This window comes from Amblyomma americanum, unplaced genomic scaffold, assembly GCF_052857255.1.
Source record: "Amblyomma americanum isolate KBUSLIRL-KWMA unplaced genomic scaffold, ASM5285725v1 scaffold_65, whole genome shotgun sequence".
In the NCBI taxonomy this organism is placed as follows: Eukaryota; Metazoa; Arthropoda; class Arachnida; order Ixodida; family Ixodidae; genus Amblyomma; species Amblyomma americanum.
In genome coordinates this window covers 289,004-316,867 of record NW_027526537.1, presented here as the reverse complement: position 1 = coordinate 316,867, position 27,864 = coordinate 289,004, and the positions used below count along the sequence as shown (strand labels likewise).

Sequence of the window (27,864 nt, the reverse complement as noted above, 5' to 3'; positions counted from 1 at the left end):
CTCACGAAGAGAATGCCCGCAGACCACGCACGCCCGGCGGCCGGCCAGCCGGCCCTAGTGATTCCCTAGGCACTCTAGGGACAGGCCGAGAGAGGCGCGGCGAACCCACGTCCGGTTGAGAACGAGGGAGAAGCAGAAAAACGTCACGGAGAAGCGCATCCCATCGACCAATCAGCGTTTCCAGCCCACCTGCACCGAAACGCTTCTAGTCGCGTCCCCGGGGCACTAGCGATGACACTCGGTTTTCGCCGACCCGAGGAGCCACCGCAATGGAAGCTGGTTGAGCGAACCAAGCGACGTTAGGAACATTGGTGGCGCACACGACACGGTCACGCTCCTTGAAGGCTCAGGGGACCAAAACGTGCCATGAGCGTGTGTTAGGTGTTTTTATTCTTTAATTTTTATTTTTTTACCTTCTTGGCTTGATCCGGTTTTTAGTACCGTTGATCTCCCGATACAAAGGGATAGCCAGTATCATCATCATCATCATCAGCCACCATCTTTGTTGCGGCGAGTGTTCAGCCAGTTCAGCTGCCAGCCCATGTGCCAGCATGTTCGCCGCATTGAGGTCTATTTGTATTTGAGTGAAAGTTCTATACGATGGCAAGACCTCTCGTCACATATCAGCCGCTATGCTTTCCGAGTCTGAGCAGCTCAGATTGGACGACGAACTTGACCGTCGTTCCGCATATTACGGAGCGCACATTGGAATGGTTGTGCGACCAAAAACGCCCCTCTGCCCGTCAGCGCAAGAAGGCGTACTTTGCCATCGAGGCCTTACTGTTCGCCGTCATCGCTTCGCACGAACACGTAACTCGGGGTAAGCAAACTTTTTTCTGTAGACATACTCTGCCAACGGTGTCCGACGGCAGCGTTGCCCCGGCGCTCTGTACTCTTCCATTACGCGCATACCCAAAGTCGTAACTCGCTCACTTGCTATTTAAGTTTCGTCGCAACCGAATAGTGGAAGCTTCTCTTTCTTCGTTTCAAGGAGCGTTTGTGGGCGGAAGCATCAAGCGCGAGTAACGTTATGTTAAGATGCAACCGGTTTCTATATGTTGAAGGGGCGGACGCCGAATCTTCGCAGAAACATTTTGCGAAACAGAAGTACCGATGCAATCGAACGGCCGCGTGCCCAGAGTGGTGCATATTGCTTTGCAAATCGGTTCTTGCAGTTTTCTCTCAACCACCGCAGTGTCTTAGTAGGCTAAGGCGCTCTGCTGCTATTTGCGAGATTGGGGGATCGAGTCTCGCTCGCGGCCGCTTCGTTTCAATAGAGGCGAACTGCAAAAACGCCCTTTTAATGTACATGCACTTGCGTTCTAGGGCACGTTAAACAAATCCAGGTAGTCTAAATAAATTCGGAGCACTTCACTACAGCGTGCCTTATAATGGTATTGTGGTTCCGGTACGCAAAACCCCCGGATTTGATTTTTAGTTTCATCTCGTGGTTTTTCGAGTGGTAACGTTACTTATACAGAAACAGCAGTGGAGACGCCCAAGACAAAGGCATCAAGCCTGCAAGTGTTCTTGACGTGGACTGGCGAGCCCCACGAGAAGGCGGTGCGTAGTTGACAGTGACTGCTCGCCTTCCAGGTGCAAGCCTGGACTACCAGGATGAAGCTAGCCAAGTAGCCGCAATCCAGTCACTTGGTGCTGAGCTGGAGGCACTTGGTGACCTTCCTTTTGCCGCTGTTTTGTGGGACGTGCAGGTTCTCCTGGTAAAGACAAAGGCAGGCCTTGCTCCAGTAGGCTCTCCACTGACCTACCAGCAGTCGGGCAGTCCACACGATTTTAATACCTGGATATCATCCACCGTAGCCCTTGGTGCAGGCACCAGTTGTGCTGTCCCACGACTGGAGCTGTTTACAGGTCCAGTGCCGCACACATTTCCTGTGTTCTTCACAGCTTATGAACAACAAATTCTGATGGTTAGCACATTAGTTGTTGCTTTCGTTCACTGCATTTATCGGGTGCTTTTTCAGGTTTGCCATGTGTTTGTGGTAGCAAAAGTGTTTTGTCCAGCATATAGCGACTTCTTTTTATATATGACCGTAAGCATGCTTGTTGAAATGCTTCTGTTGTCCTAACTGTGCCATTAGTGCATACTGTCTATTTACATTCAGGTCTGAGTGAATAAGAGCACATATTGAGCACCGTGTTTGGTAAATATTTGACATTCATTGATGAGGCCTTGCTGGCACTTACACACCATCTACATGCCAGGTCATTGGAAGTGTTGCTGCTGATCTTGCTAAAAGGTTTGCAGAGTAATCTCTCAAAGTTCTCTGGCTGTGATAGTACCATCCAGGCTGCAAGGCCATTTAGTCTGGCAATGGCCGCCTGCTATGATAGTGTTCAAAGCATGCATGTCTGACTATACTATATATTTATACCTGCTTCTCTTAATCGCTGGACATAAAGTGCTCTTTATCTCATGAACTGGCTTACGGAACGATTACTTGCCTCCTATGTGCACAGCTAAAACTGCTCACTTTATTGACTAATTCACAGCCAGCTTCGTGTTCTTGCTCTTTTTCTGTTGCGTTTCCGGTTTTTTATTGGTGCAATTTGTCATTCACATAATGTGCATTGAAAGTAATGAGCATCAGTCAGAGGTCACCTAGCTGCCATATTACTTTTGACGAGTGCCAGGGGCAGTCGTACAGGGTAATGAACCAGCGTGGTGAAAGGAATTTTAATATGCTTATTTACCAACCACAGTGATAGCCATGTTAAGCCATGCAATCAGCCCTTTGCTAAAGGCACTGTAGCTTAATAATTCACAAAAATACCAGTTAGTGGTGAAAGTGAACTTAAATTCAATAATGAAGCAGCACTTTTCTTCTCTCTGGTTGTGGTCTTGTACTTTCCATTTACAGCCAAGGTGAACATCCCCCCCAGTTCATGGCTCATGTTTTCTCTCAGAATGAAGTGTTTGAGAATACTAATCCGGGAAGCATGCCGCATGTTTGCACAGCCAACAGTTCGAACTTTCTATTGCATGCCTCGTTTGCACAGCCAACAGTTCGAACTTTCTGTTGCCATTATCGCAGCCAAATGCTGCACAGTGATTATGATGCCTGCGACAGAAGGTGATTTATTTCTCCTGCTCCACCCCTTGTAGATGGCCTAGTGTAAGGCGGTGTCTTGTTAACACTTCATAAAATAGGCCAAAAATTGGAAATAACTCTGAAGCATGATATAACAACACAAACAGCTGTGCGGCGGCAGACAAAAGGCATGAAAGATGACTGGCTTGCAGTGAAATGCAAAAATTTCAGTTTGCCCATTGAATCGATCAACATTTTGCATGCTCACAATAGCGACATCTGATGCACTATTACTAGCAAAAGTCGAAAAAGACTGGATTTGCACGAAGCAGGATTATTGAGAACTGCTGAAATGCAATTAAGTGAAGACTTGCGGGAAATACATAATATCGTTTTTCTTTCGTTGCACCTTCAGCTTGGTTCTGAAGAAGCCCAGGAGCTAGAAGTAAACACCAGGCAGCAGGCCCTGAGCGACAAGTGGCACTCGGCACGACGATACCGCCTCACAGCATCTACCTTTGGCAAGGTAATGAGGCGGTAAGAATGGACAGAGAAAGGTTTAAGGAATCTCTTGGACCCAAAGGATCTGTCCCGGTTACGGGCTGCACAGTATGAGAAAAAAAATGAGGCTCTTGCAGCAGAGCGGTATGCCGATACAATGAGAGCTGCAGGATGCAACCTGACCTTGCAATATTGTGGCCTTGCTGTGCACCCTGGCTTTCTATGGCTAGGTGCAAGCCCGGATAGGTTGGTTTTTGACCCGGAAGAAGGCACCTATGGTGTTGGGGAGATAAAATGCCTCTACTCTTTGAAGGACAGTGATGCTAACACTGTAACCAGCAAAAACGTCTGTCTTGCATTTGTTGATAGTACACCTCAGCTCAAGAGAGATGAGTATCTTTAACAAGTTTTTGGACAGATGGCTGTCACAGAATGCAAATGGGCAGACTTTGTAGTCTTTTCTGAAAAGTGGATGGCTGTGGAGTGCATTTATTTTGATCAAGGGAGGTGGGACAATGTTAAGGCACATTTCAATGAGTTCTTTTTCAGTACTGCTGTGCCTTACTTTGCTGCTCACAACACTGCTGTGGTATAATTCTGAGATTGCATTCATCTGTGGTTTGAACACTCGTTTTTCTCCACTGTAGTGATCTACACTTATTGCAGCTAGTGATTTTTTATATATAAGGCTTCTGTGCTAGACAATGGCTTCCTTTGTATTCCTGGCCATACCTTATCTTTTCATCGCCCATTCTATATTTTCCCATTTTCTGAATAAATAAAATAAACACATGAAAGCAATTTTTGAGTTTAACAAGATCAGCAGCAAATTACACCTTAAAAAACCAGCTGAAAGCAGGCTTTGTGATATAGAATAAAACGGTTGATTTTTGGGCTACTTTGTGAAGCATATTGTGCTGAAGGGGGCAGGAAAGAAATGGGAAGATGCTCACTTATTGATTACTTGAAATTTCATCAAAATCAATAAAATTTATTTCAGGATTACGGATACTGAGGAAAATGCAGACAAAAAGCCAAACAATGCTTGACGAGGTCTGCGCTCTCTTACAAGGCATACTGTGCAACAGGTACATTTGGTCATCACAATTCACAAACGGTTGACATAGATCATTGCAGCTGACAAATACCTGAAAACGCTTAATATATATATATATATATATATATATATATATATATATATATATATTTATTGTGACATTCCGTGTGTGCTACGAGGATCCACGTTCGACGGCGCGGCGTAGACGGAGACCCGTGACAGCGGCATCATCAATTACCCAGCCATGCTCTTTGAGTGACGACCAGAAAAACCGGACCCGCCGCCGCCCCGGGGAAACAGGCTTTATCCTCCCCAATTTCCGGTTACATTCCAGGACAAGGGAGCTGTCAGCGGGCCAGAGCGCGCCGCACCACAGCCGACGCTATGCGCTACCGCGAAGACGACATTCTTTCCCTCCCCCCCCTTTGTCGTGGGCTATCGCCGGGAAGGCACCCACAGCTTCCCAGAAGGGCCGTGACGGACACCTGTCATGGCGGACAGGCAGTACTCGCCAAGAATGTGGAAAGACAGGCGCTAGTGAATTAGCTCCGAAGAGAGAGCCTGTGTATACTCTCACTTGAGAGAGAGTGGTGGCGTTTTTGTTGTTTATTTAGTTTGTATTGTTAACAGACTCTGGGTTCGAGGCTAAGCCCAACCCAAGGGGTGGTCCCCATCTCGCATGTTATTTTGGATTGGAGAATTGATGCTTTGGGCGGGCCACTGGAAATGACCGCCCTTAGTCCTTTGTTAATCAAGTGCTTAAAAGCACATGTAAACGGATGCAGTGCAGTCTGAGCTGGGGCTCCGTGCTTAGCATGTAATGTGATGCTACTTAGGCACTAACCTGCCCGGTCGATGAGTAAAGTAGTGCAAAGTTCGTTCTGTTGTAAAATTATGCTCTGCTGTCATCATCTACAAGCTCGCCTCCTGTTCATCTTCCAAGCCGAACGACACTAGAGGAAGGGTTTGTGAACCATCCTCGAAGAAACGGACGACTATTGAAATTCTACTGCATACACGCTCAGGACGACATCGTTAGCGAAGAGGGCCTTCAGCGCCGAAGCCCGACGGCGTGCAGCTTCTGCCAGCAACCGCTCGAGCCCAACTCCGGAGCCACTCCATCGCCCCCATGAAGTCGTCGGCACGTAAGCTCGGACGCCCCAGCCTCTGATGTATAACCTTAATCATGTGTAATTATTGAATATACCTGTTTGTTTAAACTGAGCCATACGGTGTCTCTTTGCCTCTCCGTCCCGTGTGGACCTGCGCATTATGGGGGTCATCACACTGGTGTCAGAAGTGGGGTCTCAAAAGCAAATGTCCTCTGAATGCTGTGACATTCATGACTTCAAAATTGTAATCAAAAGGGAATCACGGGACTGATTGTGGGACTTTTTCCCCCATTTGAGAGGCTTGAGGCACCGGAGGGCTTGAAAAAAAAATGTCTTTATCTGAGGGAGCTCCCACTCCACAGCCGTCGCTCGGAGCAAGCATGCTGGCATTAGGAAGCGTCATTCCGACGTTTACGGGAGATAAGACAGGGGTTCCAATCTGCGATTTCTTTTCCATGCTAGTAGAGATTGGGAAAATGGGGGGATGGTCCGATGCTCAAATGCTGGGAATGGCGAGGTGTAAGATGGCAGGAGCTGCTCATGATTTTGCATGGCGAGACGAGAAAGTAAAATCCACAAAATCATTTGCGGAATTTAAGAAGCTCGCGTTTGAGCATTTCGACACTGAACCACGTCACGTGCGGGTACAGAGGTTCCGTGACGCCGGACAGATGGTAGGGGAGGACGTGCGAACATTTGCGTCGCGGCTTCAGCGCCTAGCACGCGATACGTTAAGCAGGGAGGAGGAAGGGGACCAGCTAAGGAAGAAATACGCGGAGGATCTACTTAAAGAGGAAATGACCGCTTTGTTCGTGGCTGGTCTGCAAGACCCCGTGCGCCGGTTCGTGCTCTCGCGCAAGCCGAGCAATTTCGACCAAGCCGTGGAGGCCGCATTGGATGAGGAACGAAATGAGGCGTTAACGACAGCCGCAGCGAGAGTACGCGTCATAGAGAGAGCGGTGCTCAACCCTGAGGTTGCTCTCTTGACAGAGCGGTTAGATCGCTTAGAACAGCTGCTATCTCAGCAGGTAGAACGCCAGGTTGAAGCGCGCGCTCAACAGCGCCCATTCGCGGGAAACCGGAGACCGCCACAAAGCTACAGGCGCGGTATGCGAGATTTTAAAGAAATCGTATGCTTCGCTTGCCAGGGTCGCGGACACATCGCCAGGTTCTGCCAAAACGTGCGCCGTGGGGAGCCACAAAGAGAAGCAGGCGAGACACGCCCTAAGCAAGCCTACAGCGGGGCTCCAGATACCGAGTCAAAAAAAACTAGTTAGTCCTCCCCAGCCTGAGGAGCGTGGGGAGGGAGCAGTAGATGATGAGGTGGTGGTAGTTTGTGTGGCCGACGAGGCATGCCCTGTTGTGCGTTGCAAGTTAAATGGTTGTTGTATGGAATTGTTGATAGATACGGGGTCAAAGGTGACATTGCTTAAGGAGAGCAGTTTTAACACGCTTCGAAGGAAGGGGGACCGCGAGGTGTTGGAAGCGTCTGGTGGTATGGCAACCAAATTTGTAGGCATAACGGGGGATCCTCTTGGCATAAGTGGACTCTACCGGTTACACTTCTCTCTCGGCGGAATTGCATTGGAGCACCCCTGCTACGTATGCCCGGACACGGTGTCTCTGCCAAACGGAGTGTCAGGTATATTAGGGCAGGATTTTTTGAGAAAAGGGAAGGTAGTAGTCTCATTCTCTGAGGAAGAGGTTAATGCGGGCGGCTCAAAAGTTCCGTTTTTGAACAGGAGAGGGGCTGAGATTCGCATTACCGATATTGACACCCGTCAAACAGTGGGATCATTGGAGAAGGTATATTCGCGGGTTGCCGTCCGGCTGGTCGAGGAGGCGGTCGTCCTTCCTTGGTCGGAGCACATTTTGTACGCGTTTGTGCCTTCAGATGTAGAGAGCGGCGCCGTGGGAGTGCTTGAGCCGGTCGACTCTCTCAGCAATGGCCTGAAGGCAGCCGCGTGCCTCGTGACAGTTAATGACGCCCACAGAGTGCCGCTACGGGTGGTTAACTGTAGCCAGCAGCCACTGAGCCTTCCCAAGAACAAAACATTGGCTTTCTTCACCTCTGCGATAGAGCAACGTGAGCCCACCGATACGGTACTCGCAACTGTAGAGCATGCTAGTCCTTCGGCTGCTCCAAAGGTGTCGTTCGATCTTTCTCACGTAAAATCCAGGGAGAGGGAGGCTCTGGCTGGTTTGCTGAACGACTACTCGGAGGTATTCGCCGCGTCCAACCTGGATTTGGGCTGCTGTGGCGTTATAAAGCACAGGATAGAAACCGGCACTTCATCGCCCGTTTACCAGCGTGCGTACAGGATTCCTTACTCCCAACGTGAGGAGATGGAGCGGCAGGTGCAGGACCTGATTGATCGCGGCATTGTCGAACACTCAAAGTCACCCTGGGGAGCACCAGCACTATTGGTGGAAAAGCCAGATGGCTCGTATCGATTGGTAGTGGACTACCGCAAACTAAATGCCGTAACTCGCATCGATCCATACCCCATCCCCAATATACAGGAGACGCTTTCTCAGCTGGGCTCTGCCAGGTACTTCACGGTAGTGGACATGGCGGCGGGATTCTGGCAGATAGCAATGGATCCGGCAGATGCCGAGGAAAACGGCATTCAACACGCCCTCAGGGCACTATGAATGGAAAAGAATGCCGATGGGTCTGGCCAACAGCCCTGCTGTCTGGCAGAGAACCGCTGATGTTATCCTGGCAGGTCTTCTGGGGAGGCTGTGCTTCGTGTATATGGATGACATTATCATATACAGTGACAGTTTTGATAACCATTTGCGCGATATTGAGCAGGTTTTGGTGCGACTAAGAGCAGCGGGTCTCAAGCTGAAGCCCTCTAAGTGCCAATTCCTCAAAAACGAGGTAAAATACCTCGGGCACGTTGTTTCAGCTGACGGCGTGCGACCGGACCCTGAGAAACTAAGGTGTCTCGGATTTTCCATCCCCGACTAGCGTCCGCCAGGTCCGGCAGTTTCTCGGCCTGATCGGTTACTACCGAAGGCACATAGAGGAGTTCGCCAAGCTCGCTAAGCCGCTCACCGCCTTAACAGCCAAAAATGTCGCCTTTCGCTGGGACGAAAACGCGGAGAATGCTTTTGGGGCCCTTAAAGGGAAGCTAATGAGTGCACCGCTGTTGCGCCACCCGGATTTTAATTTGCCCTTCGTTATGGCCACAGATGCGTCAAAGTTCGCAGTTGGTGCCGTGCTCTCTCAGGTTATCGAGGGCAAAGAACATCCCGTTGCTTTTGCTAGCCGACAGCTGAGCCCCACAGAGCAAAAGTACGGAGCTACGGAAAGGGAGTGCCTCGCCGTTGTCTGGGCAGTAAAGCACTTCAGATGCTACCTTTACGGCCGCAAATTCAAGCTAGTCACAGACTGCCATCCTCTGAAATGGGTGATGAGTGTCAGGGACCCTAGCTCGCGACTCGCTAGATGAAATCTACACCTGCAGGAATACTGCTTTGAAGTTGAACACAAGTCAGGAAAGACGCATCTGAATGCTGATGCACTCAGCCGCACAGCTGCCGTGGCAGCTATAGATGAGTTTGTCCCCGTAGTCGACCCCGCCGAATTACGCACAGAGCAGTGCAAAGATCCGGACCTGAAGCGAATAATCGAAAGCTTAGAGGACGCACCGTCTCACCCCGAACAGCTAGGTTATTTCATTGGCAAAGACGGCACCCTGTGTCGGCGCACGAGGCCAACCAGGAAAGGGAGACCAGAGAAAACCGCTTGGGAGAGAGTCGTCATACCTCGGTCGTGGACAGAAAGGGTTCTTCGCGCGTTTCACGATGCGCCATGCGCCGGTCATTTTGGCGTAGCGAAGACACGCAGGCGTGTGGAGCGTTTGTACTTTTGGAGTGGCATGCGACAGGATGTTAGAGACTACTGTGCGAAGTGTCATTCCTGTCTCGAAAGAAAAACACCCAAGGGACGAAGACCAGCTCCAATTCAGCCGTTCCCTGAGGTTTCGGCTCCCTTCGAGCGGACAGGTATGGACATAATGGGCCCATTGCCCACGACCACTTCCGGAAACAAGTACATTTTAGTATTTGTCGATCACCTTTCAAAATACGCGGAAGCGGTAGCACTCCCAGATCAGAAGGCAGACACGGTTGCAAGAGCATTTGTCGAACAGATCGTGCTCCGACATGGACCCCCGAGGCAACTCTTGACAGATCGGGGAACGAACTTCGTGTCGCAGCTAATGAGGAGAGTTTGCGAGCTGCTTAAGATCGCTAAGAAGCAGACAACACCGTACCATCCGGCTTGCAACGGCGCGGTGGAGCGACTGAACCAAACCGTGGCCGGGTTCCTGTCGCATTTTGTTTCGCGCGACCAGCGGGACTGGGACTTGTGGCTCCCGTATGCAATGTTTGCCTACAATTCCGCCGCACACGAGAGCACAGGCGAATCGCCATTCTTTCTTCTCTACGGCCGAGACCCGGACCAGCCTAGTGAAGTGCCAGAGGGCCCCCGTCGTGTCCCATACGCTTCACTGGACGACTATAAGGTTGAGCTAGAATCGCGCTTGCAAGTGGCGAGGGACATCGCAAAGGAGTCCTTAAAGAAAGCGGCGAAGCGCAGGAAGGAGGTGCTCGATCGCAGTGCTAGAGACGCGCCGTTTGATGTGGGGGACAGCGTGTACATTGAAAACTGCCAAAGGCAGATTGGGCTAGCTCGTAAGTTCCAGACGAAGTGGAGAGGACCGTGCGAGGTTGTCGAGAAGCTTTCTCCGGTAAACTTCAGAGTCCGAGACGTGAACCGGCGTTTGATAAGGATACACGCAAATCGCCTCAATTCGGCACCGGTTCAGTATTCACGAAATGAGGAAAGGGAAAGCGCGGATTTTGATGGGGACAGAAGTGAAGCGGAGCGCGCAGATAGTTCGCAAGAAACGCCCTCTCCTGCATTTGTTCGGCAGGCGCCCGAGGTGACGGCCGGAATGCCACCGGATTTACTTCATGCATTGCTAGAAGAAGAAGCGCGCGAGGTTGCCGCGCAGATAACGCCAGGAGAGGCTGCTGCCACGAGCCCTCGCGAGTCCCAAAGCAGACAAAGGGGCACAGACTTACTTAGTATGACTCATGAAGGCCGATATCCGCTGCGAAATCGGAAAGCTAAGTCGGACTAATGGCGTAAACAGAGCGGAGTTGTGAACTGGTTAGAATTGTGTAATGCCGCAGCTCATAACATTGCTATGTGCTTATGTGTTAAGTTATCGGAGTTGGTAGTTAAACCTTTCTGTCATTAAGTAACACCTGCACAGGAGAGCATTCGGAGCGCATGCAGAACCTGCCCTACTTCCTTTCGTTATCTATATTTTTGTCTGTGCCGTGATCGTGCTAGAAGTGGGAGCTCCTTTGTAACTGTGGTAAATTTATTTCGTCCAGTTTGGACTAGAAAGGAGAGGCTTGGGTGCTGAGTTTCATGTTTATCTGTAAAAGAAGATCAGTGCTGCCCCTGGAGACGCCAGTATTGACAGCGGAGGCATATGGTGTTGTGCAGTGGTGTTGAGTGCAGCGAAAAGTGTTTTGTCGGACGCACTGTGCGAGGCGATTCAGAAAGACAAGGGGAGCTGCGTGGACTCAAATGTTCGGAGAACATTCTTCTGGAGGGTGAGCGAGTGTGACATTCCGTGTGTGCTACGAGGATCCACGTTCGACGGCGCGGCGTAGACGGAGACCCGTGACAGCGGCATCATCAATTACCCAGCCATGCTCTTTGAGTGACGACCAGAAAAACCGGACCCGCCGCCGCCCCGGGGAAACAGGCTTTATCCTCCCCAATTTCCGGTTACATTCCAGGACAAGGGAGCTGTCAGCGGGCCAGAGCGCGCCGCACCACAGCCGACGCTATGCGCTACCGCGAAGACGACATTCTTTCCCTCCCCCCCCCTTTGTCGTGGGCTATCGCCGGGAAGGCACCCACAGCTTCCCAGAAGGGCCGTGACGGACACCTGTCATGGCGGACAGGCAGTACTCGCCAAGAATGTGGAAAGACAGGCGCTAGTGAATTAGCTCCGAAGAGAGAGCCTGTGTATACTCTCACTTGAGAGAGAGTGGTGGCGTTTTTGTTGTTTATTTAGTTTGTATTGTTAACAGACTCTGGGTTCGAGGCTAAGCCCAACCCAAGGGGGTTGTCCCCATCTCGCATGTTATTTTGGATTGGAGAATTGATGCTTTGGGCGGGCCACTGGAAATGACCGCCCTTAGTCCTTTGTTAATCAAGTGCTTAAAAGCACATGTAAAACGGATGCAGTCCAGTCTGAGCTGGGGCTCCATGCTTAGCATGTAATGTGATGCTACTTAGGCACTAACCTGCCCGGTCGATGAGTAAAGTAGTGCAAAGTTCGTTCTGTTGTAAAATTATGCTCTGCTGTCATCATCTACAAGCTCGCCTCCTGTTCATCTTCCAAGCCGAACGACACTAGAGGAAGGGTTTGTGAACCATCCTCGAAGAAACGGACGACTATTGAAATTCTACTGCATACACGCTCAGGACGACATCGTTAGCGAAGAGGGCCTTCAGCGCCGAAGCCCGACGGCGTGCAGCTTCTGCCAGCAACCGCTCGAGCCCAACTCCGGAGCCACTCCATCGCCCCCATGAAGTCGTCGGCACGTAAGCTCGGACGCCCCAGCCTCTGATGTATAACCTTAATCATGTGTAATTATTGAATATACCTGTTTGTTTAAACTGAGCCATACGGTGTCTCTTTGCCTCTCCGTCCCGTGTGGACCTGCGCATTATGGGGGTCATCACAATATATATATATATTAAGGAAGCCAACAGTCACCGAAATCAAGGTGCACAGGGACTGTTTCTTTTTTTAATATCTAGTGCCAATGAATTAGTTTTTTTAAAGAGAATTACTTATAAAGCAGCAGAAAAAACAACCATGCCGCCGGTGGGATCCGAACCCACGACCTCCAAATATCGCGTCCGGTGCTCTTACCAACTGAGCTACGGCGACGGCTGTCTAATCTGCTGCTTTCTTGGGTATTTATGTTTTGCGTGTAAGCGAACGTTGAGAGTGTTCACCAGCGCCACCCTCGTCCATAGCGGTGGACATAGCACGTCCTGTAATACCGCAAGTGTGACGTAGAACGTCATCTAACGGCGAGGGCGGAAACTGTGCGAGAGCCCTCTTATGCGACCTATGGCATCAAGACTGCCAGAGCCGACACCCGCGTTAAGCTATTAGCAGACAAGGCAAATGAAGGGAGGGGCTCGTTTTACAAACATATTAAGGAAGCCAACAGTCACCGAAATCAAGGTGCACAGGGGAATGTTTCGTTTTTTTTTAATATCTAGTGCCAATGAATTAGTTTTTTAAAGAGAATTACTTATAAATCAGCAGAAAAAACAACCATGCCGCCGGTGGGATCCGAACCCACGACCTCCGAATATCGCGTCCGGTGCTCTTACCAACTGAGCTACGGCGACGGCTGTCCAATCTGCTGCTTTCGTGGGTATTTATGTTCTGTGTGTAAGCGAACGTTGAGAGTGTTCACCAGCGCCACCCTCGTCCATAGCGGTGGACGTAGCACGTCCTGTAATACCGCAAGTGTGACGTAGAACGTCATCTAACGGCGAGGGCGGCTTGTTCTAATTTCTTTTTTTTTCAAGGCGTGCAGTGAGGCGGCGATTTTCTTTGAGTGAAAAGGGCAACTCTTTCTTCGTCTAGAGCAGCTGCTCCTGGAGGATTTCACATTCATATTTACGTCTATTTCATTTGCCTGTGCGGCAACCACACCCTCGAGACGTTCCACTTCACTGATAGGCTCGCCACTACCTAATAAAGGGGTTGTACCAGAAGCAGGTGAACAGCTGGCGGTGTCTCTCTCACTTTCAGGTGCTTCGGACTCTAGAGCTGCTGCAGACGATCGATCAGTAGGCTGGTCACCAAAAAATTCTGCTGCACTGTCTTCTACAGTCAGTGTTTGAGCAACAGCTTGATCTGAAATATGATGTGCTTGTGGACAGGCGCTCAATGTTCGCTTCTTGGGTGATTTGCGAAGCTGTTGCTTTTTGCCAAAGCTGAACACACTGGGGCAGGCTGTTTGTCGCAGTAAGTTGTTGCCGCATGATACACCAGGAATAAAGTCTGATGGCAGGAAATGCCTTGAACACACCCTTGTGCATTTTGTCACCTTGTGTGGGGGCCTGCCCTGCAGCCCCCTGAGTTTGCTTTCCCGCGAGGCACCGTGCAGCGGCGGTCTCACCTCGAGGCTGAGCGCAATCCCTTGTGAGTTACATTAACTAGCAAGAGGGGGCGCCAGCATCGCTGCGCGGAGACTGCCAAAGCCCGCGCGTGGGAGAGGGGTCTTCGGCTGGGATAATCGCCGCGAGCGGACGCGTCGCTCGCGGCTCCGCTCTTTGCCGGCGGGGCGAGGAAGCGACGGGGAGACAGGCTCCCGTACTCGTCCCGTCCGGCCTTCGGAGTAATATCCCTTGCCCTAGCGCGGGCGAACATTCGCTCGGAACCTTGCTGGTGAGTCGGAAGACCTTGATTCATTAGCGTGCCTTTCACAACTTTATTAACATCGGTTAAGGTACAACACTGTACTTCTCTAACCGGTATTGTCATTTGTAGTCAACTCGAGGTTATTTGTCTTTTTTTTCAGCGAGACGACCATTAGTAAGGGGTGCCGGGTACGTCCGATGTTTCCCTACCTCTCGGGCATGGGTTAACATGGGTGTGAAAGTAAATACCACGCACCTTGTTACCGCCTGGATCCTTGGGTCCTCGCTGTTTACACCAGGGGACAAAGCAGTGCGTCGGCATTTACGCTATACGATGTGGGTCCATCTGCGGCTTGTGAATCCGCGTGGGCCTTGCGCATGTAGTCTCCGCTTCCCATTGAGTAATGGCTTTTATGCTGCTTCCTCGCCGTTACCAAGATGGCGGACCTAACTCTCAACTTGTGAACGAGATGGCGCTGCGCATTTCGCATATGGTCTATTAGACTATTAAATAATTCTGAAAAAAAATGCCTGTGGTGCGCAAGATGGCTGTCACCAATATACAACTTGTTTCACTTGCATGTCTCTAATAGTTTATATTTTAACCCTTGGCTCTAGTTAGCTGGGACACTCGGTATATCATGCTGCGCTACAAGGCGCCCCCTGTATTTCTCTAAAACGCAGCAATGCTGTTACTGCGATAACACCTCTATGATGTGTTATGCTTATTTTTTCACAATAAAGGCAACACTAAGACCAGGTATGTACAAGTATTCATTTACACTAGCAGCAAACATCAAGCACCCGTGATTAAAGAGGTTGAGGCACCAAATTTTGAGGCTATAAAAGTTTGTTATGGGCTTCCTTTGAATGTAACGTCACCCATGGCAAAGTACTGGATGCAAAAAACTCTTAAAATATATTTTAATTCAGCTCCAGAAACTCCTTAGTGCTCTTTCTCAGGATCGAGACCTATTGCTAGCACGACATTTGGTGACATATAACCTTAAGAACGATAGCAGTGAATATTAGCAACATCACAGCACAGCAACATGATGTACTATGAACGGCGATGCACGACATCAGCCAGGCGCTGCACTGGTGGGGTGATAAGATAAGATAAGATAAACTTTATTTTCCATCAAAAAAAAAGATGGAGGGAGACGGGGCTAAAAGCTGCAACCGCAGCTTGACTGGTCCCCGCCCCCCTATATGAAAACGACAGGTGGCACTTGACAAACATTTAACAACAAAAAGCATGTCAGAAGAACAGTCGTTTTGACACGACTAAATGAAGAAATGCCTATTGTAACAATACATGGAAACAAAACATGAAAAAAAATAATAAAAAATAATAAAAAATCTCAGGAAGGTACACTGAACATGGTTAATTGAACATGGAATTTGAACATGGTTACCGAAAAAGTGATACATCAGATTTCACGACTAACAACAGAACATCTCTATGAATTATACAATATTAATAGCGGTTACATACAGTTTGCGTTTTATTGAAGAAAAATATTCTTAAGTTGCGTAGAATTCAGCGCTAAAATGTCTACATCTTCAGACAAATAGGAGTTTAAGACCGAAGGAATGCGGTGTTTTAGGGTTTGTGCAGCGTAATTTGTTCTGCAGGAGCCAACTTTCCAGTATTCTGGATTTCTTGTGAAGTGACCTGACGAACTTTTAACGGCTAGTTGTGCTAATTTTGTTAGGATTGTGCTATTTTGCCTCCTTTCTCGAATTAATGCGAGACATAGGTTGTACTTGTACATCTCTTTAATGTGTAATAGGCCCAGCTTGTGGAATAATGGCTGTACATTAGAATCAAGTATATGCTGTCGCTGATGCACCAGCCAGCAACAGCATCGGAGGCCGAGCGGAACCTTCATGTTATGAGACGACGACCTGAATAGTTGCTCCTGTCTATATCTTATCTGTATTATTTTTACTACATTTCACGTGTTCACTCTTCGACAATCATCAGTGGTACGAGTAGGCCTAGCAAGTCTGCAGAATTTGTATATCTGTAATATTGGCGATTGCGGAGAGCAAGTTCACAAGTTTTAGCGAATACAAATGGTCATCGAGCATAGTATTGACAACAGTAACTGGACATGGACGATTGCTCACATCTTAGGACGCACATGCATCGATCGGCAAGCGCCACTGCTAGGCGGTGTTATCCAGTCTGCGGACCAAAGCTGCAGGCGCCCGGCAGCAGTCATCAGCGCCACTTGTAGAAGAAAAATTTAGACATTTTCATTATTGAGAATGGGCGGCGAACATATTTCGGGATAAAGAAATTTAAAGTCAAGCATTGGACACATCGGAAAAACAGTTACGAGTGAGAAACGCAGGACCTATGCGGTGCCAACAATCTCGCTGTGAAGCATTTCCCAGGCTGACACTCGCACTCATCGGTGATCCATTCAGAGTTATGACACTGCGTAAACAAGTAAACATACAACCAGCGCAAAAGACACTGTTCACCATAGGACGAAAGTAGCTTACATTGCATGCCGGACGGACCCGCACCTGCTGCCTGTGCATATGCAGGTATATGAACAAAAGTAGTACTAAGGTGAAGTCGTCATGGGCACATTCGTGGGGAAATTATGCACTCGCGCGGTAAACACCAAATCCTGCAGAATTATCTTGAATTAATTTAGCGAATACACGGACTGCTGGCTAAACAAGCAGCAGAAAAAAAAGCTAGCAGTAGATATCGAAGTCAGTAGCCATGGGACCCAGAGCAGTCTCGCGGTGCGGCTGCACCAGCAGAGCGAAGTGAAGACAGTGTTGTTGGTCGGCACGGACAGTGAGGCAACATGGCGTTGTAATGTGACCAGGGGATTGGCCAACTGATGCGATGTCGGCTACGGGCCACTGACACAGACGTCCAACAAGCATCGGTGTCAATGTAGCACGGCAAAGCAAAGCAAAATACAAAGCAGAAACCACGCCGCCATATGCGGTATGCCAACTGAGATCGGCCCAAGCGAGCCGCTTGGTTTCAGAACTCTGTGTCATCCCTCGCTCACTTGGCTTTTCTCAGCATATCGCAGTACTGAACAAGTTTGCTGTCGTTTCAAAAGGCAATGGTATGCACAGCATGAGTACGAGAGCAAATGACGCAGCAGTTCGTGTGTCACTACTTTTGAGGCCCGTGTGACCAGGGTTGCTACTCTTCCCTGGGTGTGACATTATAGCTCACACCAGCACTCGGAAACCAATCCAAAATCACTCAGTATAAATACCGCAATAATAAATTATTTACCCCACACATATGAGTCGTGGCGCATGTATCCCACATCTTGGGGCAATACGGAATGTTTGCAAGAACGTGCCAACCAAAAAAATCGTGTCTACCCCCTTTAACCACTGTCAAAAACTAAAATGTAGCCATATTGATACCTACAATCAAAAATAAAGGCAAACAAACTAATTACTGTATTTGCAAGATTTTAACACAAACTTCTTAAAAATAAAGCTGATGCCACGCATTCTAGGCACACATCAAAGTGAAAACCATGCCAGCAGTATCTATGCCAGTCAATATTATTTTTTGTTTATGTGTATTACCAATCAAAGAGAGTTCCCCATGTAAATCAAGAGATTTCTTTTCACAGGCTCATATTTAGTAATGCAAGTACATGAACTTTATTTATGCCACGACACCTCAAGTGGGAAAAAAGGCACGAAAACAAAGGCATTATATCAAAAATAATTTTAGTCTGGTTAATAACACGAATACCCCAGCTGATTCATGGTGAGCAGACTGTGAAGTGTACCTTTAGGAACACAAATAGCATAGAAGGAAAGTGAATAGAGAACAATGAAACCAAAAAATTACCATGCCATGTAGGGTAGCCACTTTTAACAACCACTGCCATTGCATACATGTGATGCCAACTGAAGCCCAAGTATATTTCAGGGCTGTCATGGCTAGATTCGGAAAAGTGTTGTAATCCACCATTTCACTGCTCTAAACCATGAAAGGGTTTACTGCGACTAATTTAGAAAATTGTAACATAACTTTATGCATGAGAAATGTTTATATATATGGTCTAGAAATTTCACAAGCATCAAGTGCTGGCATATAGAGCTGTAATTACTAGGGGTCTGCGAATAATCAAAATTGCGAAGATGAATACAAATTTGATATTCAGGTCCCATTTAATTTGAGAAATTGATATTCAAGGAATTTCAATTACTTGAAAATTCCCAAACATTCACCAGCGATCAAGTACCGTGCAGACTTTCACAAAAACGACTGTGGTGAAACCATATTATCTGAGCAAATTACCCGAAGATTGAGTTCAAAGTGGCAGAAAGACAATACAAATGCATCCTCTTCACTTTTTTAATGCTGTTTATGCGTGGACCGTTCATTCAGATGCTGCTAGGCTTGGACCGCATTCGAAATTCCGCAAGTGGGCTTTCCCACAGACAACTCATGAGGGAAAAAAACATGGCCGACCCCCCACTTCGAACAATCGCAACGCAAAAGCGCGTTTTTTGTTTGTTTGTTCGATCCTTCCATAATTCGTTACAGACCTAAAGCCCACAATCATGGCAGTCATCATGCCCCCTTCACAACTCTCCTGGTGTGAGCTCCGCCATCTATAGTCGGGTACAACTTTAGAAGACAGGAGAGGCCCCGCCCAGGTGACCGAAGCGCAGCAGCCAATTGCCTCCGCGACTAAAGAAATAGTCCCGCTCAAAAATTGTGACTGCTTCTAAAACGCGCATTTCTCTGTATAAATAAGATTTGTGTACCTTGATGAGTGGTTTAGTAAAACTATCATGATGCAAATGCTTCAGCACATGCCGGATCGCGAGAGAAAAATAACTCCGCGCCTTCTACAACGCTGTGCGTCGTCTGCTACGGAGCGAGATCAACGGCACCGGGCGTGTAATTACAAAACAGTCTGGCTCAATAGCATAGGATTCATATGTACTTTTTGTGTGTTTTCACAAGCTTATTTTTTTAATGTGTGAGGCTTATTTTTCAATTGCTACTTGTTTCTTTTTTTTGCGGTTGCGAACCTACAATCTCGTGAGTTCACGCACGTTCGCGCACGGCATTCCGTACCACTTTTCCGCCATGGAGCCCAGCGAGGTGACATCGGAACGCGAGCCTTTGTTGCCGAACGAGCCTTGTGTCGCATCGATGATCACACCACCAAGGAGCCTCGGCAAGAGCAAGAGCGGCCGCATCCTGAACAGCGATTCACGCAACATGATCTTCCACTGCTACATGTTTTGGCGTAACAGGGAGCCTGAACGCAGCGTAGAGGAGACGAGCAAGTTTGTCGCTGACATGCTCGGTGTCAGCGAAAGGACTGTGTTCAGGGTGAGGAATGAAGTTAAAGCTTCGCATTTTTCGGGTGGCAAACTGACGACGCCGTCCCGAAAGCGCACACGCAATGCGGAGAAGAGAAGACGCAGCGCGAAGTTTGACAGCTTCACGTTGTGGGCGCTGAGGTCATGTGTGCACGATTTCTTTCGCCGCAACGAGATACCGACGTCGAGAAGATTACTACCGTGTTCTCGGAACGTTTGGAACTCCCATCACTAAGGCGGTGTACTGTGCGTCGCCTGCTTGCCGAGATCGGCTTCAAGCACGAAAAGAGAAGCCGCAACTCGCTGCTTATCGACCGGGATGACATCACCGATTGGCGGAATCTCTACCTCCGTGACGTGGAGCGCTACCGAGCGGAAGGCCGAAAGATCTTCTACCTGGACGAGACATGGGTGACGGCGGGACACACTCGGTCGATCGTGTGGACAGACACCGTGGTGCAGAAGCGCGGATGCCTGTTCGCTCGAGCAAATGGCCTAACGACGGGTCTAAAACAACCTTCTGGGAAAGGTCAGCGCCTGATCGTCACGCACATCGGCAGCGAGGATGGCTTCGTCGACGGCTGCTTGGATGTATTCTGAGGCCAAAAAACAGGCGACTACCACGAGGAAATGGACGGCAATCGCTTTGAGGGCTGGTTTAATGGCGTTCTGCAGAAGTTGCCAGCTGGTAGCGTCATTGTTTTCGACAATGCACCTTACCATAGCCGGCGAGAAGAGAAATGGCCAACGACGGCCTGGAAGAAGAAGATACAGGAGTGGCTAACAAGCAAGAAGATCACCTACGCTGAAAGGATGATAAAGAAGCAGCTGCTTGAGCTGGTGGCATCTGTAAAGTCACGCTTTCTGAGCTACATTGTAGACAATGCAGCTGTAAGTGCCGGTTGCATTGTACTCAGGCTCCCGCCGTACCACTGCGAATTTAATCCCATTGAGCTTGTGTGGACCAAGGTCAAAAATGGCATCGCTGCGGACAACAGAGACTTCAAGCTGTCCACTGTCGACGCCATCTTGATGGAGAAAATCAAGCACGTAGCGGCGGAAGACTGGGCGAAGAGCATTCAGCACGTGATGGACTTGGAGGCAAAGTTCAGACTTGACACGCCTGGGAGTGAGCACATTCAACCCATCATCATCCAGCTGGGTGAAGATGACACTGAAGAAAGCGACTCCGACTGCGAGCTGTCTGGCATTGAACCACTCGACGAAGCATGACGGCTTCTTTTAACGAAAGAACAGCCTTTATTAGGGCTACCAAAATTTTTCCCGTTGGTTCGCAACAGACAACCATCCATTCCGTGACCTCTGAAATAAATAAGCAGTTCCATTTATGGCGTATTCCTTATAATAGAAGCTCAATTCTGATAAGCAACGTCCAGCACACATTGTGCTCGATTTAAGAAGTGGCATAGAAACATGTCTAAATGCTGGTATATCTGAATTGAAACATAACTGTTAACTCTGATTACCTTTGGCGGGCTCAAAATGCTCATTCAGGCAGCCACCATCTAGTTTGACGGGCCTCATGTTGAAATAACAGTATTCAAGGCACGCTTTATAGCTCTGTTAGCAGTCTGCACTGGAAATCGCAGTCATGTCATAGCCAGTGCTGCTGCGATACCAGTAGTCAACACGAAACTGACAGCCACTGTTAGCAGCTTGCACGCCAAAGCACATTCATGTGGTTGCATTGTTTATTTTGGTTATCTGGCTCACACAAGTAATGAGAATAAGAGAATAAATATAAAGCATCATTAGCTTATTGAGGCCCAAAATGCTCATTCAGGCAGCCATCGTCGAGTTTTACGGGCCTCATGTTAAAATAACAGTAGTCAAAGCACGCTTTATGGCTCTGTTAGCAGTATGCACTGAAAATCGCAGTCATGTCATAGCCAGTGCAGCGGCGATACCAGTAGTCAACACGAAACTGACAGCCACTGTTAGCAGCTTGCACGCCAAAGCACATTCATGTGGTTGCATTGTTTATTTTGGTTATCTGGCTCACACAAGTAATGAGAATAAGAGAATAAATATAAAACATCATTAGCTTATTGAGGCCCAAAATGCTCATTCAGGCAGCCATCGTCGAGTTTGTCGGGCCCCATGTTGAAATAACAGTAGTCAGAGCACTCTTTATGGCTCTGTTAGCAGTATGCACTGAAAAGCGCAGCCTTGTCATAGCCAATTTTTAATTTATTTATCTGATTCTGGCATTAACACTAATGCAAGCACAATTATTAACGTGAATAACTTTGCTAGCATTTTTTTTGTCATATTTACGTACCGGAAAAATGCTCAGCAAGGTTGAACGTGTTTTAGTGAGTCACTTTGTTCATTACAAGCCGTAGGCAAAATGACGGCCAGATTCAGACAGTGATATTGGTGAGGTAATAAATGGTGAAAGCTGAAAAAGCTCTGACAGCACTGCTTTGCTGGACTCCATTCACTAGAAAACTGCATTTGTAATGATGAAAGCGTCAAGACAGGAAATGATAATCCACTGCACAATGTTATGTGTACCCCCACATGTTACGGGCAGCGAAACCATCTATTTATTAAGACTGAATGCAACAACATCGCAAGATGCTGTTGCACAATATGGCACCCTTTCATGCGCACTCCTGGCGAGCTGCCGTATGCACTGATGCATAAACCCATTAACAGGGGTAAGAGACGAAGTTATTGCGCAAGCCACGTGATGCTTTTAACATTTTGTATCGGTCAATGTTTCTGTCGTCACAGCTGATAGAAGTTTCTTTAGTGCAAGTTGGTTAATCACGTTGCGACAACAGCACAAGAAGCAAGGTCAGAATAGTAGGAGAAAACACAGCAAGATGGCAGACTGAGGAGGCAAGGCAGACAAGAATGTAAGGATTTAATGACATCGAAGAGGCCAGCCCTGCTATTCACAGGACTTGGTGCTTTGAATGAGACGAGTTAATGAAATTGTAAAGGAAGAGGTGGATGCAGCATGCTTACAAGAACAAACACAAAAATAAAAGGACACAAATAGGAATACTAAAAACATACACGCACAGAAGCACTCACATATTCACACACATGCACACAAACGCGAGCGCGAAAACTAAGATCTAAAATGCAAAAAAGGGGAAAATAACAAATATAAACAAACACGCAAGAAAACATGCACACACATTTAATGCAGACGCGAGTAGAGGTATTAGGAGTCAGTTCACAAGCAGCTGTGCCTACTTTGTCGTACTTTTATTTGATGTACATAATGGCTCTGTTGCCTTCACTGTCTTGTAATTGTTTTAGTAGCAACATATCATAAAAATCCAAAAGCAGTGCAAAGCTGTGTTGTGGGAAAGCAAGTCGAGCGCTGGCAGCACAACTGATGTGCGATTGTGTCACAGCAGGCATTCTAAAGATGGCGCGTGCAGTGAGTGAAGAATTCTAAGCCATACAGAGACGCGAATTCATGCCAAGCTCCCTTGTAAAGGCACCAGTGTATCGGTCATAATTTTATATTAGTACTAAGGCTGACATTAAGGAAACAAACACTGCTCCCACACGCCTCGCCGTTAATAATCCAATGACATTCGCTCACGCAGCGCGTGTTAGTCACTGATTGTTAGCACTGGTAGAAAGTGATCAATCGACGGTGCTACACAACACTCGAACGACGCCCTGCTAGACGCTCGGCTATCTTATCATACTGCTGCCAACGATCGATCGTTTGCGCGCTGAGCTGGCAGCAACAAATCTTTGCGTTGGAGGTTGCTTCCGCAAATCTTTTCGGTTGAGGAACTCGTAGGTTGGTTTCATCCGCGCGCGCTTTTCTCATTTATCCTGAGAATGGTTTTGCTCCATCACTTCGCCACGTCCGACGTGAAACGCAGGGGCACAGTACACTAACACACCCGCCGCTAACAGTAGGTACCAGACTTTGGCAAATTCTCCTCGTCGTAACTTCACTTAGGAGCAAAACAAAACACCATAGAACAAACACGCACGATGTTTGTTTGCAGCGGTGTGCCGCTGCGGGATCCTGTTTCCAGACGAAGCGCAGCGCAGTCACCGATGTTCGCTGTAACCTTTTTTCATCGCCTCACGGCTCAGAACAAACGCACGCGGCACAAGTTGTGCATCGTAAGCTTGCAATAATATTTCCGACATGACAGACGCCCACAAACAATTCGAATTCACTCTGACGAAGGGAGACGCACACAGCTGACGCGACTCGGCCCAGTTCGAAGCGAGGGCGGCCATTTTAGGCATGTTCTCCGTCGGCGGGGTCACCGGCCGTCCGGCTGATGACGTCACCTGAAGTGCGCGCCTATTGGCGGAGGCTCGTGTGCATCCGCCTTTGAGGGGCAAATGCCGCTGCCTTCTTAAGTTGTACCCGACTATAGTTTTAGTCAACTATGATAAGCGGGAAAGCCCACTTGCGAAATTTTGCATCAGGTTCCCGAAGGGGCGAATGAGGTGTTCCACCACGGCAAGCGATCGCGTGAATATCGCACCTACTGCATAGTGCGCTGTAACCTTCACACATGTTAAGTGCGTGTAACGGCAGGCATGACGACGATCGGAGGGCCCCTGTTGCTAAGCCAAAAAATAGCCCCGCCACGTAGTTTCGGTCTCTGAGCTTTGCCGCTGGCCTACAGCGATGGCATCTGTAGGCCCACACGTTCGCTGGTCGTCCGAATCAAGCTGCAGGCCATTTTCTGACACCGACAGGGACTGGCACATCGCTGGTCATTTCTTTTTCTTTTTAAAAGCAGTCTCACCATTCCGTTACCGTTACACGAATGTGCGTTCCCCTCGCTTGCGTCCGCGTTCAACCATTTTCCCCGGTCCCTTGAGGTTCGATTTAACAAGCTTTTACTGTGCAGCATTTTCCTACTATCTTCTTTTTTCCCTACTTTGCACTCAGAACAGATGACAGCCATATTAAGTATGGTTAGCTTTTCCTGCTCACGACATTTTTTTATCCTGGGATGTGTAAAGGTGAATTATCATCACTAATATACTGGGTTATTTTCCTTAAATATTTAAATGCAGAGTCCTCGGGAACACCTTCGAAACAAAGCAGCAAAACACAAAAACATTACTGCATCAATGAAGAGACAAAAAAGACAGCAAGCAAAATTTTCTTGCATGAGAACAATACTGCATTATATGCAACTATGCTGCCATGCTATTGTGGCAATGTTTAAAGTTTTCATAATGCAGCTCTGTTACTCACACAAATAAAATGCACTAAAATCAAAGACTCCAACTCACGACATGCGTTTCGGATCAATCTTGATGCTTTTGGCATAAATGCAGAGGACACTATTAAACATAACGGTCACCTGCTGTACCGTCAAGGCTCCACTTGGAACACCAATCTTTTTGGAGAGCGGCCAAGGCAGCGAGGTCTTGTTACTTGTCTGAGACTGCAGGTAACATACACAGAAACCATAAGGAGTCGAGCAAGGCTTTTACACAGCTCGTTAATGAAATAATGCATGACCAAGATCAGTGGAAAAAACTTGCAGAAATTAGCATATGCAAGGTAAAGTTATTTCATTTATAAAAATAAAAATACAAGCAGATATATATATATATATATATATATATATATATATATATATATATATATATATATATATATATATATATATATATATATATATATATAAACTAGCTCATTTCAATCACCCAGTTGCAACACTGGCTGCAAGCCAATCAGTACAATGCCTCTCATATAAGTAGTGGAAGTTTGCATGCCAAGGCAGCCCTACCATGGAAAGCAGCATCCAATGTCAAAGCCATGCTTTTTGATGGCTTCATTTTTTTCAATATTCATATCTGCAAGCAGTATGGGCAGGTGTAGTGTCTCCCCAACTGCTGCTGAAATGGGGCAGAAATAGGGTTGCAAAATATTTACGTTTGCTCCGCCTTTTCTTCCATACTTCATTACCTCCATTGTGTACTCACCGACTGGTTTTCCTTGTTCTGCTTGAGCTATCTCAATATAAACAAGTGCTCACCACTGAGAGTTTACAGCAAAGTGCTAGATGGAACCCCCATACTCATCTATCATCATTTTCATTTGATAAGTATTAATTTTAATGCAAACGCAATACTAGTCCCATTACAAGAAAGTCGGCAACATGTGCTAGTGTATTAATGTGTGCACTCACAGATGGCACAGAAAATCACAGAAGAGGCAAGAAAAATAGAGTGATATCAAGCAGTCGTATGACGCACACGGCAAGCTGAGCACTGCCACTTCAGGCAATCCTATACATGTTGTTCGGCTACATATACTCGCCACTGGTCGACCTCTATGGGTGCAAGTCTTTCCGACAAGATTCTTACCAAAATTGTGAGGCAACTGTTTTCCATACAGCGCTCCGTGTTATGTCATGCGATTTCTCGTTGCATGTAGCTTAGATGTGATAGTCAAGTTGGAGGCTAGCTTGCGACAGGGATTTGAACTGATGACATACGCACCTTTAATTGTATGCCTTCTCAGAATCTTTATCTTTTCCCTTAAGGCATGTCTGAGGTCTCCACAAAGATGTGAGACAGTTATTGCGCCATTTCCTTTCCTCAAAACCCAATTTTTGTATCAAAATTGTGAAGCAACCGTTCATTGTGTTCCAGGTGGTGTTATAGGCACGTGTGTGTGTGTGTGTGTGTGTGTGTGTGTGTGTGTGTGTGTGTGTGTGTGTGTGTGTGTGTGTGTGTGTGTGTGTGTGTCCATGCACCCATGGACAGTAAAGCTTTTGCATTACCATATTCCCACATGTAAGCAGTCTTAAGTGTCTGTGCTATGTTTTTTGGTTTGTTTTGCGGCCCAAAGAACAGCTGTAGTAGTCGGACATAATTCCACATCACTCCTTCACAGCGGGGCTTCCTTCTCAGAGTGAAGGCTCTATTTAACCCACGCCAATGATGAACGCTTTGCCCGTGAGAACTAGTCCTGTTGTCAAAGCTTTGGCTAAATACATTGAGGCTCCCCCCTGAGCCCTTGTTCACTTTGCTTTGTTTTGTCTAGTCAAGTGCAAAGGAGTTAGATGAAAACTGCACACCCAAGCAATTCCCAAGGAAGCATCCAATGGCAAATCTGCCGCTTCACGTCCACTGCCCAAAGATGCCACATGTTGATGCTTTGTTGTTTTGTTGGGTTTTTTGGCGTATAAGTGGCTAAGGGTACTTCACGTCAAACACGAGTTTAGGAATATATGTGACTGCTATGCGATGGACTACTAATTTTAAAAATGTTACAGTCTGTTTATGACATGTCCTCCTTTTAGGAATCTAACAACCTATGACAAGTCTACAACTGCATTTCCTCTTTACAGCAAGTTCGGAAACAGGACCAAGAGAAAGAGGAACGACTCAGAGCAGGGAAGGAACGGAATAAGAACAGCTGTGCCACAACCACCCCTCTGCCATTCCTGTGCCAACTGCAAGACCCAAATGGGCCAGGTCCACATAGATCATACCACCACAGACAGCACATTCTTGACTGTGCTCGCCCTCACTAAGATGAGCAACCGTCATTTGCCTTAGTGTGTAAGCATGTGACATCTCAATGAAACCCCACTCTCTCTATTATCCCCTTTTCTCAGCCACACCATTGCTCTGTCAGAGCTCCTAACCATGAAACAGCTGGAGGTTGCAGCTTCTGTGTTTGTATCATCCATATTGGCATGGAAGCATGTTTGAAAGACCTGAAATTCTACACATTGTGTGCATTACATGAATTCAGCCTATTTTATGCATTCATATAATGAACTTCATATCAGCCACGATAGCACACTGAAATTATATTGTATTTCTATTTGAAGTGCATATCAAAATATTAGTACTGAAGAGTGGTTTATTGTAACGCTGAAAGGGCTGGTGGCGTAGCCGTGGCACAAACTGACCCAGCAGTGGCGGCACCAGTACGGACTTCCAGGGCAAGCTCGAACTCTCAAATGCACGCGGCTGCCGGTCGCCGAGGCCGGCCAAACCTCTTCACCGTCGTTGGTGTTGGCACACTGTCGCCTTCTTCATTGCAGTACATTCATTTATCACCATTCCTATGTGCTGCATGTCAGTTTAACATGTCATTTTCAATAAAAAAACAACAAAATCAGTCTGCAAAAAAAGCCCATTTTAATCATCGTAAGGAAAGAGTTAAACTAAAATCAGAGGAACAGATACCATCTCCAGATACATACCTCGGGATCAGCTAGCACCCATAACGTCAGCCTCTTCTCATGAAGTGCCCGGGAGCCCAGTGCCCCAAGCAGGTTGTACCCCGCTGGGAAC

General features: G+C 47.7%; 1 long non-coding RNA gene across 3 annotated transcripts; it reads left to right on the top strand.

Moving 5' to 3' along the window:
* The first annotated feature begins 494 nt into the window (after positions 1-494).
* LOC144112333 (uncharacterized) lies at positions 495-27,689 on the top strand. 3 transcript variants are annotated; one of them, XR_013310218.1, is made up of 4 exons: positions 495-820; positions 1,713-1,931; positions 3,469-3,590; positions 26,907-27,689. It is a non-coding gene; the product is annotated as an uncharacterized LOC144112333 (long non-coding RNA). The 3 variants fall into 3 exon arrangements; XR_013310219.1 differs by lacking the exon at positions 26,907-27,689 and adding an exon at positions 13,604-13,882; XR_013310217.1 differs by lacking the exon at positions 26,907-27,689 and having other exon boundaries at positions 3,469-4,679.
* The last annotated feature ends 175 nt before the right edge of the window (positions 27,690-27,864 follow it).